The sequence below is a fragment of the Bos grunniens genome, chromosome 7, assembly GCF_055505025.1.
Source record: "Bos grunniens cultivar Pamir isolate PY7600 chromosome 7, Bosgru_T2T1.0, whole genome shotgun sequence".
In the NCBI taxonomy this organism is placed as follows: Eukaryota; Metazoa; Chordata; class Mammalia; order Artiodactyla; family Bovidae; genus Bos; species Bos grunniens.
This window is the reverse complement of record NC_141171.1, coordinates 60938476-60953925: the sequence shown is the minus strand read 5'-3', so window position 1 is coordinate 60953925 and position 15450 is coordinate 60938476. Positions and strand designations below refer to the sequence as shown.

At 44.9% G+C, this 15450-nt stretch overlaps 1 long non-coding RNA gene across 1 annotated transcript; it reads right to left on the bottom strand.

Annotated features, from left to right (window-relative positions):
* Positions 1-1999: 1999 nt before the first annotated feature.
* On the bottom strand, positions 2000-13305 carry LOC147369659 (uncharacterized). Its single transcript, XR_015167732.1, has 4 exons — positions 13072-13305; positions 12647-12809; positions 3650-3779; positions 2000-2749 (listed from the first exon to the last, which is right to left on the bottom strand). It is a non-coding gene; the product is annotated as an uncharacterized LOC147369659 (long non-coding RNA).
* Positions 13306-15450: the final 2145 nt, after the last annotated feature.

Genomic DNA, 15450 nt, shown 5'->3' with positions numbered 1-15450 from the left:
TCTGCCCTCTGATGGAGAAGGATAAGAGGCTTATGGAAGCTTCCTAATGGGAAAGACTGACTGAGGGGGAAACTGGGTCTTGTTCTGATGGGTGGGGCCATGCTCAGTAAATCTTTAATCCAGTTTTCTGTTGTGTTCCCTCCCTGTTATTTGACCTGAGGCCAAACTATGGTGGAGGTAATGAAGATAATGGCGACCTCCTTCAAAGGGTTCCAGGCAAGCACTGCTGCACACAGTGCCCCCAACCCTGCAGCAGGCCACCGCCAACCCACGCCTCCACCGGAGACTCCTACCCTCACCCTAACCCCTAGTCTTAACCCCAAAGAATGCCATGAAGTTATTCTTTACTTTTTTTCTTCCGAGGCATGAGTTGCTCATCTCACATGACCTTGAGGTCTCTTTTCCTTCTGTCAGCAAAGAAGTTTTATAATCATTCTTAAGCAAGGGAAGAAATTCAGATCCTGCACAAATAAATAGGTCTGGGAATGCCAAACTCCTTTCTAAGCACAAAGTCCTTGATGAGGAATCATGGCCACTCTGAGGGTGAGGTCCTGGGAAATTGTGCATCTGCAGCCTCTGGGCATTTGTCGAAGAGGTAGCTTCCCAGATCCCACCTCAGGCCTTCTCAGTCCTCACTCAGAAGAGGCCAGCTGTGGAATGGTCACCGGTACCCCATGTGACCTGCTTACCTACCTATTCAGGTAGGAATTACAGGTACAGGGATCAAGTGCACCAACCTTGGGGTCAGTTCCCTCCACGGTTCAGTCTCAGTTCTGCCTCAACCTGCAAGTGGCTCAGCTGTTTGACCTTATGCCAACAACTTCATCTCCCCAAACACTGCATCCTCTTCTTCAAAAGGAGAATAAAAATCACAAAACCTACCTGATAGGATTATGGAGAGAAGTAGATGAGGTTGTAGATGCATGTAATTCACTTGGCACAGGGTCTGGCATACAAGAAGTACTCAATAAAGATTAAAAAACAAAGTCATGTCTTAGACCCCAAAGCAAAGGGCTTAAGGCAGCAGGCCTGGATAATCAGGAACTGGAATCTAAGATTAAACACACCCAGAGGAGTGGGTTGGTGCTGGGGACAAAGCAGGGGCCTCATGGCATCAGACATGTGACTCTGAGAGGAGGGTGAGAACCAGCAGTCCAGATGGGCAGTTCTCCTCTGGGCAGCTGGGAAAGGGCTAAGACAGGGGCCCAAGTGCACAGCAAACAGGGTAGAAATGAAATCTCTATGGAATAGTCAGAGAATCTGATAGTCTGATAGGAGGCTTGGCTCTGCCAGCTCTGAGTAGGAGTCACAATTCTTGCCACTACAAACCAGCCTAAGCTCACTTAATCTTGGGGTAGCTGAATCTAGTTTAAACAAAGTCATCAACCAGTCTCCAGTTCTCAGCTCTGCTTCCTTCTATGTTAGCTTTGTTGTCAAGCAGCCTTGCTCTTTGGGTTTTCCCAGGTAGCACAGTGGTAAAGAATCCACCTGCCAATGCAGGAGATGCAAGAGACACGAGTTCAATCTCTGGGTTGGGAAGATCGCCTGGAATAGGAAATGGCAACCCACTCCAGTATTCTTCCCTGTAGAATCTTATGGACAGAGGAGCCTGGCAGGCTACAGTCCATGGAGCCGCAAAGAGTCAGAGAAGACTGAGCTCGTGAGCATCTTAGGCTTGCTCTTTATCTTGACTTAAAAGTCAACCAGCAGTTCCACATGTATCTCCGCATGCAACCCCAGCAGAGAGACAACACCTCTTCTGCCATAACTCCAGCAAAAATCAAAGGTGACATTCATTAGCTTGACCTGGGTCACATGCCCATCTCTGAACCAATTACCATGAGCAGGAAAATGGAGTATTCTGATTGGCCAAGCATGAATCATACATTCAATCTGGAACCCAAACTACTGATACATGAACATAAAAAAGGATTCCCTAAATAAAACAGGGGCCTTGATTCTGGAAGAAGGTGTCAACCTAAAAACAAAACCATGAGAGTTTAGTTCAGAGACAAGGTATTTAATTAGGACCAAAGAACTGCAATTCGGGGTACACAGATTTAGATAGAAAAAAAATTAGTGTCCTCATGATAGCAAAGGGTCTCAGGATGTTTATGGGGAAAAACAGAGGTAGATGAGGTAAGCTGTTTTTTAAGAAGAGTTCACTGGTGCAAGTCAAGGTAATTCATCAGGTGAAGTGTTCATTGATAAAAGATGAGGTAAATCCAGATTTGTATTACTACTTCACTGGTCAGGTGAAGCAGTCACCAGGTAAAAGTTCACTGATGGATCGTTTCAACAGGACATTCTGGTTCTTCTGCTGATTTGGAATGTTGGTGGTTTTGTCCAGTTCAGAAGTACAGAAAACAGGACATGAAAGGCAGTTCTTCTGGAATGACTGCTTCAGCTTTATTTTACATGGCTCCAACTCATGTCATCTTTCATAGAGAAATGAGGACAAGAGGTGACCTTGTTTTGTCCCTGTGTGAGACACCCCTGTGGCCAGATGTCCCTGGAACTAAGGTACTCGGTCCCCTGAGCATCTGTCCAGTTCTGCAGCAGCCCCCACAGCTTGGTCCTCGGGCAGAGGATTCCAGCTGTGCTGGACAGCAGAGGGGAAGAGTCTCTCCCCCCAGAGAGCTATGACACCACAGATGGCACTTGCTGAGAAAGCAGTGCTGGGGAGAATGAGGCACAGCTGGCTTGCACAAGCCCTCAGCTAGATCCCCCAAGCGTCCTTCAAGAGAGTCTGTAAAGGACAAAAAATGAGGAATCTTATCGGGCGAGGGAAGTGGGGAGATGCTAAAATGCCTCTAGCACTCCAGAAAGCTAGGACTTCTCAACCACAGTGCCCAAAGCCCCCGGGTTGCTGGCAGCCTTGGACTGGGAGGGCACTAGGGATGATGCTCCTGTTCAGACACTCTTGCTCTTGTCCCTCCCTCCTTCCCTGGCTATCCTCCGCCCCCACCCCACTACCTTATGAACTGTGCAGGCCTGTCAGTGCACTGTCTCTCTCCTGACACTCGCCTCCTGGGCCTTTGTATTCATTAGGTGGCTCAGCGCCCATTGTGGGCCACATTCTGCACCAACTGCTGCAGTGAGTCCCTAGATGTAGCCCACAACTTCTAGGAACACACAGTTCTAGAAAGCGTGCATTCTTTACTTTTAACTGCACAAGTTAACATGACAAGTCAAGTTAGCTTGACTCTTGACTCCACCTTCCTCAGCCACTTGTCTTCACTCTCCCCAGCCAGTCACTCCCTCCAAGAAGCCTCAGTTATACATTTGATGTCTATCTGTTGAAACATTTTTCTACATATATACATCATAATATGTTTACTTGCAGAAGCATAAGCTAAGCCAGAAGTTAGTTTTTTTGTTTTGGTGACTGCTAAAAATTAGGTTCAGGAATGTCCCTGGTGGTCCAGTGGCTAAGACTCCGCACTCCCAACGCAGGGGACCTGGGTTCAATCCCTGGTCAGGGAACTAGATTCCACATGCCACATCTAAGAGTTTGCATGCTGCAACTAAACTCCCCTACACCAAAACGAAGCTCAAAGACCCCAAGTGCCACAGCTGAAAGAAAAAAAGCTTTGGCAAAGCCAAAGAAATAAATATTAGGGGAGAAAAAAGGTTTAAAAGGGTTTACCATGAAAGGCTTCCCTCCAACCCCATCCCTCAGCCAGGGATGAGCAATCCCCTTTCGAAGCAGCCAGCCAGGTCATCGGTTTCCAGTGCCTCCTCCCAGATAAGCTAGGCCGGAAGTTGACAAATCTTGTCTGGAAAGGACCAGATGATAAATATTTTAGATTTGGTGAGCTTATGGTCTCTGTCACAACTACCCAACTCTGTCAGTGTATTGAGAAAGCAACCATAGACAATACACTAATTCATGAGCATGGTGTGTGCCAATAAAGCTTTGTCTGTGAACATTGAAACTTGAATTTCATATCTTTTTTGTATTAATACTTCACTGGTCAGGTGAAGCAATCACTAAAATCAGTAAAAGTTCACTGATGGATCGTTTCAACAGAAGAAATAATACAAGAACACTGGAGTAGGTTGCCATTTCCTACTCCAATGCATGAAAGTGAAAAGTGAAAGGGAAGTCGCTCAGTCGTGTCCGACTTTTAGCGACCCCATGGACTGCAGCCCACCAGGCTCCTCCATCCATGGGATTTGCCAGGCAAGAGTACTGGAGTCTATTCACAGAAAAAACCACAAGTACCCATAAACATTCTTTCTCCTCTTTTTTCCATAAGGGGACATGCTATACACACTGTTCCGTATATTGATTTTCTCACTTGGTGATACATCATTTTTTAAAAAACAACTTTATTTATTTATTTATCAGCTGCTGGGTTTTTGTTGCTGTGAGGACTTTTCTAGTTTCGAGCAGGGGCTACTCTCTGGTTACAGGACTTAGGCTCCTCACTGCAGTGGCTTCTCCTTTTGTGGGGCACAGGCTCTAGAGCACAGGCTCAGCAGTTGTGGCATGTGGGATCTTCCTGTATCAGGGATCAAGCCTGTGGCTCCTGCACTGGCAGGCAGATTCTTTACCACTGCACTAAAGAGAAGTCCCATTATACATCTTAAAGATCATGCCATGTCAGTTCATACAGAACTTCATTTTTGCCTTTGGCATAGTATTACATTTTATTCCATGGTGGTACATTTACAATAACGTACTTATTGATGCATATTTAGGTTTTCTTTTGCTATTTTAGACAAAATTTCATTCAAAAAATTTGTATTTATTTGTATGTGTGGGCATTTTGAGCTTTATTGAGATACAATCCACACATCATACAACTCATCCATTTTAAGTGTACAATTAAATGGCTTTTAGTATATTTACAGAGCTGTGCACACAGCAGTGCATTCAATTTTAGAACCTTGCCATTACCCTCAAATAAATCCCTTACTCTTTAGCTGTCATCCCCTACAAAGTCCTAGGCAACCACTTAACTACTTTCTGTCTCTCTGGATTTGCCTATTTGGACTATTTATATGGAGTCATAAAATATTGATCTTTTGTGACTTAGCACAAAGTTTTCAAGGTTAATCCATGTTTTAGCATGTTATTGCTATTTCATTGCTATTTATGGCAGAATAATATTCTATTGTATGGCTATACCACATTTTATTTATCCATTCATCAGCTTTCGAGTGTTTCAATTGTTTCCACTTTGGGACTATTATGAACAATGCTGCTATGAACATTTGTGTACACATTTTTTTGTGAATATTTGCTTCCATTTGGGCCTCCTAGTTTTTACCACTAGAGTGCTAGTGGTAAAAACCCACCTGCCAATGCAGGAGATGCGAGAGACACGGGTTCGATCCCTGGGTCAGGAAGATCCCCTGGAGAAGGAAATGGCAACCTACTCCAGGACGCATGCCTGGAAAATTGCATGGACAGAGGAGCCTGGTGGGCTACCATCCATGGGAGCACCATTTTATATTCCCACCAGCAGCGCCTGAATTGCCAACATTTGCCATTATCTGCTTTTTTATTATAGCTATCCCAGTGGATATGAAGCAGTATCTTATTGTATTGCATACATTTTTTTAAGCCAAGTATATTGTTCTGAGATTTTAAAAATGTATTTCTATATCTTGGGCTTCCCACCCCACCCCTGCCCCATATATACATGTAGATCTTCTTTGTGGTTCTTAAATGCTAGGTAGTATGCCAGAGAAAAACTGGAGCCCAGCTCAGTCGTTCCCTCCTGATGGCTATCTAGGCTGTTTCCAACTTTTTATCAGTACAAACAGCATAGCGATGCACATTCTTGTTTTACATCCTTGTGCAGAGAGTAAGCATTTCTTGAGGACAGTCTTTGAAGTGGAATTGCTGGATGAAGAAATATGCACATGTGAATTTTTTTTAATGTCACAAACTATCCTCTGGAAAAACTCTACCAATTAACATTCTACCAATAGTGTATGAAAGTGTTCATTTCACTACGTCCATGCCAGCCCTGGATATTACCCCTTTCACTGGTGCTGCACCTAGTTTTCATTTGCATTTCCCTCATCAATGTGAGGTTGACTACAGGGCCATATCCCAACTGTGCTTCTCCTCCTCTTGGGCACCAGAGTGCTGCCCATTCATCTCTGTCTTCCATACTGCCAGCCCAGAGGTAAAAGAAGCACCTACTGATAAATGTTGGAGTCAGGCACTGTGACTTTTGCAGTCCTATCTGACAAAAATGTGTTCTGAGACCATACAAAATTTTACAGTGTTTTAGTTCTCCAAGATTTCATTGCAGATTTTAGAGCTTCTATCTGAGCTGCGCTGTCTTCTAAGCCTTAAAGAAATCAGGAATCCTTGACTCCTGGTCTAGAGTGCAATTTTTTAGTGAACAGCAGAACAACTTGAATACCTGGTCAGGCTGGAACACGGGAGTATTTCAAAACAGGTCCTAGGATCCTGAGGAACAAGAAAACTCTTTGGCTAGAAACCTCCTGATACCATCATTCAAATGGAATGGAAAAAAACCTTAGGGGTCATTTAAAGCTATCTTATTTGTATAAATCAGGAGACCAAGGCCCCAGCTAGAGAAGTGATTTGCTGCAGGTCACATAACTAGTCAAGAACAGAGCTGTGAGTGCAGCCAGGATTCTGATTCCAGGCCAGTGCTCTTTCCTCAAAACATGTGGAGTCAGAGAATTCACATCTAAACCCCTTCCAAAGCTCCTCTGCACCTAATTGGAGAGCATGACCTTTCTCAAAGCAGCACAGAGTGGGGATTAAGGGCCCTGTTTTTTGAACCAGACAGTTATACATTTAAATCCCAGCACAGCCACCAAGGTTTAGTAACTTTGCTCTTTGATCCTTAGTGTCTTCTTCTTTAACAGTTAATACTACCTACTTCAAGGATTATATTTGTAGTTATTATTATCTACCTTACAGGACTACATCAGATTTTGTTGTTCCATTGCTCAGTTATGTCTGACTCTGTTACCCCATGGATTGCAGCATGCCAGGCTTCCCTATCCTTCTCCAACTCCCAGAGGTTGCTCAAACTATGTCCATAGTGTCAGTGATGTCATCCAACCATCTCATCCTCTGTCATCCCCTTCTCCTCCTACCTTCAATCTTTCCCAGCTTTTTCTAATGAGTTGGCTCTTTGCATCACGTGGCCAAAGTATTGGTGCTTCAGCTTCAGCATCAGTCCTTCCAATGAATATTCAGGACTGACTTCCTTTAGGATTGACTGGTTTGATCTCCTTGCAGTCCAAGGGACTCTCAAGAGTCTTCTCCAACACCGCAACTCAAAAGCATCATTTCTTTGATGCTCAGCTTTCTTTATGATCCAACTCTCACATCCCTACATGACTTCTGGAAAAACCAAAGCTTTGACTAGACATACCTTTGTTGGCAAAGTAATGTCTCTGCTTTTGAATAAACTGTTTAGGTTAGTCATAACTTTTCTTCCAAGGAGCAAGCATCTTTTAATTTCATGGCTGTAGTCACCATCTGCAGTGATTTTGGAGCCCCCCAAAATAAAGTCTGTCACTGTTTCCATTGTTTCCCCATCTATTTGCCATGGAGTGATGGGACTGGATGCCATGATCTTAATTTTCTGAATGTTGAGTTTTAAGCCAGCTTTTTCATTCTCCTCTTTCACCTTCATCAAGAAGCTCTTTAGTTCCTCTTCACTTTCTGCCATAAGGGTGGTGTCATCTGCATATCTGAGGTTATTGATATTTCTCCCAGAAAGCTTAATTCCAGCTTGTGCTTCATTCAGCCCGGCATTTTGCATGATGTACTCTGCATATAAGTTAAATAAGCAGGATGACAATATACAGCCTTGATGTACTCCTTTCCAAATTTGGAACCAGTCCATTGTTCCATGTCCAGTTCTACCTATTGCTTCTTAACCTGCATACAGGTTTCTCAGGAGGCAAGTAAGGTGGTCTGGTATTCCCATCTCTTTAATAATTTTCCACAGCTTGTTGTGATCCACACAGTCAAAGGCTTTGGCATAGTCGATAAAGAAGAAGTAGATGTTTTTCTGGAATTCTCTTGCTTTTTCTATGATCCAACGGATGTTGGCAATTTGATCTCTGGTTCCTTTGCCTTTTCTAAATCCAGTTTGAACATCTGGAAGTTCTCGGCTCATATACTGTTGAAGCCTGGCTTGGAGAATTTTGAGCATTACTTTGCTAGCATGTGAAATGAGTGCAATTTAAATGAGCCTAATTCAGTAAGCACTCATTAAACTGTGCCTTTAATTTTTCCCCTCTAACTGCCTCCTCTCTTGGGTGATTCAGCTATGAGGATATAAAGATTAATTTATCATAGCATAAAGAATTCCTGGTTCAGACTGCATGCAGTTGTTGGATCATGTGTCCCCCACTTTGTTATTTCACCTGGGTTGGCTTGAGTTGCCACCCCCCAAGTCATTCCTTTATTAAACCAACATTCACAGCAGAGGGACTGTCCACATCCTTGTTTATCTCCACTGTATAAATTAGAAGGAGCTGAGAACAGTGGTTTGGTTTGGTTTTGATCTCAGTGGTTCTATCAACCTTCACTGCTGTTAGAATCATTTGGGAGCATTACAAAAGCACCAGAGATGGACCCCATTCCTTCACTTACCCCTTTATCCTGATCAGATTGCTTAAAAGTTCCCCTGATGATTCTCACTGAAGTCAGGCTGGAGAGCTACTGTTCTACATGAGTGCTTCTCAACTTTAACATCCATCTGAGTCACCTATAGAGCTGGGCCCCTTCCAGTCAGTAGGTCTGGAGTGGAGTCTATGATTTGCAGTTCTTACAAGTTTCCATGTAATGTGGATGCTACCAATCTGGGGAACAGTGCTTTTTATTTTTTATTAAGTATTTGTTTATTTTTGGCTGTGCTCAGTCTTCACTGCTGCAAGGGCTTTTCTCTAGTCATGGTGAGCAGGGGCTACTCTTCGTTGCAGAGCATGGGCTTCTCATTGCAGTGGCTCTCATTACAGAGCACTGGCTCTAGTGTGTATGGGCTTTGGTAGATGTGGCCCATGGGCTCAATAGTTGTGGTTCTTGGGCTCTAGAGCACATGTTCAATAGCTGTGGTGCACAAGCTCAGTTGCTCCACAGCATGTCTCATCTTCTCAGACCAGGGACTGAACCCATGTCTCCTGCACTGGCAAGTGGATTCTTTACCACTGAGCCACCAGGGAGGCCCTGGGGAACACTCTTTGATAACCGCTGATATAGGTGAACCTGAGTGGACCTTTGGGTTTTTTTCCTTCCCAGCATCATTTTCCACTCTGGTAAGAGCTCGTGACTTGCCTTTAGTGAACTATGCATCCTCATATCTTAGGCCACAGATGTAAGTGGCCTCCCAACTTCAGAGGCAAGAACATGACCAATTCTGGCCAGTAAACAGAATCTGCACCCTGGCTCCAGCGAGTGATTGGTTCAGCAATGGGCATGTCACTTAACAGTCAAGTGAGAGTCAGCCCTGGTACTTTTGGTGGAACTCTTGGGAAGAAGCGCTAAGCTGGTAAGATGGAAGCCTGGGGCTGCTTGGGAAGAACCTGCCCAAGGATGAAGCAGGCAAAGGAGAGCAGAGGAGACTAGAAGAGACCAAGTCCTGATGATAACCTTCTTATCTCCTGGATCCAGCCAAGCCTGAATTCAGACCTAAATATTGCAGTTATCTGGGTCAATAAATTCCCTTTTGGTACATCACAGGACTATAACCAACATTTTATAATACCTTTCAGTGGAGTATAATATATAAAAATATCAAATCACTATGTTGTGTATCTGAAATGAATATAACATTGTAAATCTACATTTCAACAAATAAATTCTCTTTTTAGCTTAGGCCAGTTTGAGGTAGGTTTTGTCATGTGCAGTTCAAGAAGTGCTGGGAATTACCTGGTGGTCCAGTGGTTAGGACTCTGTGCTTTCACTGCCAAGGGCCTAGTTTTGATTCCTGGTTGGGGAACTAAGATCCCGAAAGCCATGCCACTTAGCAAATAAAAGAAAGAGTGCTGCCTACATGGAATATCTAAAGTGCCTTCCCACCCAGAGACTGGGTGGGACTCCAGGTTCTATCCTGGTTGCTGCTCCCATTAGGCAATGATCTTCCAAAAGCCCCCAGAACGGAGCCGCAGAACTCCTAGAGGTCATTTAGTGCCATTCTCCTCCTTGTTTCTGTGGGGAGACCTGGGCCACAAGGAGGGGCGAGGTCGTGTCCTGAGTCATGCATACAACAAAGCCGAAAGGATATCAGATCTTGGCTCTGTCAATAAATCCACCCAAACCAGTGGGTGATAACAGCCACCAGTGCGATGCCAAAACACTGACAAGTCTCCTTCTCAAGGACACCCACGGAGGGACGGAGGCTCCCTCCTTCAGCATGAGAAACAGTGTTTCTGTGTCTCAGTTTCTCTAATTGCAGTTGAACAAACACAGAGGTAAATTCTATTGTTCTTAATAAAATGGAGTTTATGGAAATAGGGAAATTTTTTTTCAGGGGACAAATATGAGCAAAAAGAGGAAAATAAAACCCCCAGTAATCTCACCACTTGTGCCAACATTGACAACATTTGAGGAGCGTGTTCCTTTGTGTTTGTTTGCTTTATCTATAAAGATTTACATCAGGTAAGGTGGAGACTGGCCCTGAGAGACCCAAACTACCTTCAATCAGGAATGAATTGGGGTGAGTCTTAGAAGTGAAAGAGGAGGAGATTTCTTCCAGTCTTGGGGGTTGTATCAGACAGGGTTCTTCGTGCAAGCACCAGAAATGAGAGAGGAGGGGATTCTTTTGGAAGACCAATGGGAGCTTACATAATTGATAAAAGACTAGAAGAGCAGACTTGGGTCAGCAGGAGTTAAGGAAACTCTGAGGGTCAAGAAGAAGAAAGTAGGAAAACCGTCATTCACTTGATAGGGACATAGGTCAGGATGCTATCCGTGATCCACCATGGCTATTGCCACAAAGAGAATGACCAGAAACCATTCCTCTGTCCTTGCCAGAGTGAAAGTCTTGAGGAAAGAGCATTTGAGACCACATGTTCCCCGCTAGTTCATCCAGGTAAAAAGAAGAGGGACCTGATCTCTTTGACTTCAACTGGAGGAGGCCAGCCGTGGAAGGAAGGATTCAAGAAGTACTGCTCCCTCAAAATAGTCAGGGAGGGACAATTTTCCTTAATGAAACTAGGGTGCCCTGAGGAGGGGGATGGGTGGGGTACAGCCTCAAACCAAGAGTTACCTTCTAGAGAGCTAGAGAGGGGAAGAGCTTCAGGGCTGCTGCTTCTAGGGCCAGTTTATCACTGATGCTGCATATCAGTCTCAACCCACTACCCCAGCACACTGTTGACACACCTAGGAAATAAAGCAACCATTTTTGAGTGTAAGTGGAAATAAAGAGCCATAACATTGGGTGTCCAGGCTATGTGTCATAGGGTGTGTGCAAGAAAAGTTTCTTCCTTTTCCCAAATCCCCCTGGGAAGCACCTGCAGGACCAGTGAGATGGAATTTGCCTCCATCAATGAAGTGGTTTCCTTAGAGGGCAGGGGCTGTACCTGGTGCTGGGTATTGTTGACTGTGTGTCCCCAGGCTCTGGAGATGTGTTAGAGGAGCACTGACTGAGGGCAACCCAGCTGCCCATTTTTAACAGTGTCCCCATGTGGCAGAATTCAGCAACTGCAGGATACACACCTGTCAGGCTTCCAGGTTTTTCTCCTTCAGGAGATGACAACGAGAACTGCCCCTTTGGACTAAGTAACTGCTCTGAGAAGGCAATAGCACCCCACTCCAGTACTCTTGCCTGGAAAATCCCATGGACGGAGGAGCCTGGTGGGCTACAGTCCATGGGGTCGCTGAGGGTCGGACACGACTGAGCAACTTCACTTTCACTTTTCACTTTCATGCGTTGGAGAAGGAAATGGCAAGCCGCTCCAGTGTTCTTGCCTGGAGAATCCCAGGGACGGGGGAGCCTGGTGGGCTGCCATCTATGGGGTCGCATAGAGTCGGACATGACTGAAGTGACTTAGCAGCAGCAGCAACTGCTCTGAGAGTTATCCTGGAAGGGAGGACCCCATGTTGGGGAGAGAGTCATTCTCAGAAGAGATGAGATGGGAACTCAAGTCATTCAATTTCAGTAGTAAAAATCACATGACATAGCATCCTTCTACACAAAACCCAATTCACCAAGATCCTTCTGGTACTGATCTCCTACTGGCTACAATCTATCCAGCTCTCCTTGAATCTGTCTCACAGTTTTCCATCATACATAACCATGGGAATAGCATGCATCTGCTTGTCCACTGTCTTGCTCAAATTTAGACGTACGTGCTAACTTGCTTCAGTCATGTCCAACTCTTGGCAACCCCATGGACTATAGCCCGCCAGGCTCCTCTATCTATGGGATTCTCCAGGCAAGAATGCTGGAGTGGGTTGCCATTTCCTTCTCTAGGGGATCTTCCCAACCCAGAAATCAAGCCTGCATCTTGTACGTCTCCTGCATTGGCAGGCAGGTTCTTTACCACTAGTGCCACCTGGGAAACCTATGTTGCTGTCATTTCCTTGTCAAAGAGGGACTTAAGGGGCTTACTGAAGGGAAGTGAAGGTACTGAATCCCTGACATTCAACGTCCCCTTAATTTCTGTGGGTAGTTTGTTGGAGACTCACATTGCACTGGAAGTTTGGAGTCTTGATCCTCGTCTCTAGCTCGTCCATTAACTTGCTGTGTGATCTTGAGCAAGTTGCTGGAGCTTTCTGAACTCCACATCCTTCCACATTGTCCACTTTAGGGGCTGTTCATTGGTTTGAAAGAAGTTAACATTGCAGAAACCTAGAAAAGACAAAACAAATAATTATTAACAACAAGTAATACGGGGAGATTTTCTGCTGCAGTACTGGCTTTTCTGTGTCTGCAGAGCTAAGGAAACAGGAAATAGGATTTTGGTTCAGAAAAACAGCTGTTAAGGGATATTTCTGTGTGTTGGTGTACATGTATTTGAATGTCCCTCCGATTCATATTTCTCTCTGGGTGTTCCTCTGTGTCTCTCTCTCTCCCCTTCCCCTACTCCTTCCGGACCTTTTCCCAGTCTTACCCCGGCCAGAGCCGAAGTGTTATCATGAGCGATAGTCCCCTTAAATCAGGTCTGCCCTGCCCTAATGGTTGCAGTAGGCAAGATCAGGCCAAGTCAAAACAGTCTCTGGGCTTTTCTGGCTCCAGACTTGAAAGACAGAGCTTTTCAGTCTCTTGCAAGTCCTAGTTAAACAGGACCTCAGTGTCAGATCAGGGCCGAGGAACTCCAGGCTGCTGTACTCGGCTCCTGAGGATTGGGGTGAAGAGACAGGAAGGGGAGGGGAATTTGCCAGCACTTGGAGACTGACAGCTTCTGGCCAAGGTAGGCAGCACTGATGCCACCAGCTCAGCCCTGCCTCTTGCCCACCCAGTGGCCTTCACCTGCTTTCTGCCTCTAGAGCCTCTGGGATGAAGACAAACCTGGGTGCAAATCCTGACTCCCCCCACCTATTCAGTATGTAACCTTGGGCAAGTCATCATTAACCTCTAAGAATTCGGTTTCTTTGTCTGGGAAATGAAGAGGAAAAGAGGTAAGGTGTAAGGACCGGGTTGAACAAGAGTATAGCATAGAGCAGGAGTCAGCCAATCATGGGCTGCCTACCAAATCTGGCTCACTCTCTATTTTTGTGTGACCCTGCAAGCTAAGAATTTGTGTTTGTGTGTGCTCAGTCATTTCAGCAGTGTCCTACTCTTTGAGACCCCATGAACTATAGCCCTCCAGGCTCCTTTGTCCATGGGATTATCCAGGCAAGAATACTGGAGTGGGTTGCCATTGTTTCTAAATGACTGGTGGTGGGGTAGGGAGGGGACAAAAGAAAAAGTAATATTTCCTGACTTTGAACATGATATGAAATTCAAATTTCAGTGTCTCTAAAGAAAGTTTTATTGGCACACAGTCACGCTCATTTATTAATGTGTTGTCTAGGACAATAGAACTGAGTCATTGGAACAGGGACTGTATGTGATACTCAATACCTAAAGTACTATCTGGCCCTTTACAGAAGAAGTATGCATACCCTTGGCACAGGTTTAAGAGTATAAACCACCTGGGTTCAAATCTCTGTTCTGTCACTTCCTAATTTCGTAACTCTGGGAAGGTCACTTAATTCATATGTGCCAGAATTTTTTCTTCTGTAAAATGCAACTAACAATTGTGATTAGAGGTTGTTTTCAGGATGAAATGAGTTAGTATTTGTAAAGCACCAGGACCAATGTCTACATGCAGTAATATGTAAGCAAACAAACAACATCATGTATATGAGGAATTAAGCAATGATTTTGTGTTGTGTATTTGGTTGGAAGGAAACTCAGAAGCAATGGTGGCTTTATCCTTGATACCGTCCTGGGCAACAGTTTTTTTTTTTGGTCAGAAACCTCAATAAAGAGGTAAGACAGTGGAATGCATGGAGGGTATGGTTGGGAGTAACTGGGGGAGGGTGGCATTGGACTCCTAGAGACCCTGTCAGGAACAAATGTATGGACTATACAGATAACAATTTGGAAGGCAAAGCCTATGTGTGGCTGATTACAGAGATACTAATGTCTGTTTTGTCATTTTTTTTGTGGGGGGGGTGGTTTTGCTGCTATTGAATATTAAAAAGAAAGAGAGCTGGTTTCTTATCTCCTCCTTGATCACCTCACCTCTTCAAGAGCAGAAGACTTTTGATTCATGTAGTCTTAAAAAGAAATTGAAGGGTGGAGGCAGTTCTGCCAAGGTGGGAGAGGGTTTGGAAGACTTGAGGTGACTGAGGAGACATGACCTGGTAGCAGCACATATAATATCCATTTTAATACAAAGCAAAATGTGCTACACCAAAGTGAGTACACTGTCAGGCCACATTAATAGAAGTAGGTATGGTAGAAAGAGGGCAGTTATGTCTTTCTACCTACTATGGGCAGCCCATTTCCTACCCTAGGCAATTTAAGAGAGATTAGAATAGATGGGAATCCACCTGCCAAAGCAGGGGACACAGGTTCGATCCCTGGTCTGGGAAGATTCCACATGTTGCAAGGCAACTAAGGCTGTGCAGCACAAATACTGAGCTCATGCTCTAGGGCCCTTGAGCCACAACTACTGAGCCCGAGTGCCGCCACTACTAAAGCCCGTGTGCCTAGTTCCAGTGCTCCAGTGCTCCACAACAAGAGAAGCCGTCGCAATGCAAAGACCATGCACCACAACAAAGAGTAGCCCCCACTCACCACTAGAGGAACCCTGTGTGCAGCAATGGGAGAAGACTCAGCACAGCCAAAAATAAATAAATTAATTAAAAAGCCGTCTACATTTGTTGGCATCCCCCACCTTCTTGTCAGTTGCACTGGGTTCCTCCCCACCCTCGTCATTCCTGGTACATAGGAGCAGTTGGTAAATGCCAGTAGCTCCCAGCTTCCAAACATTCTCAGT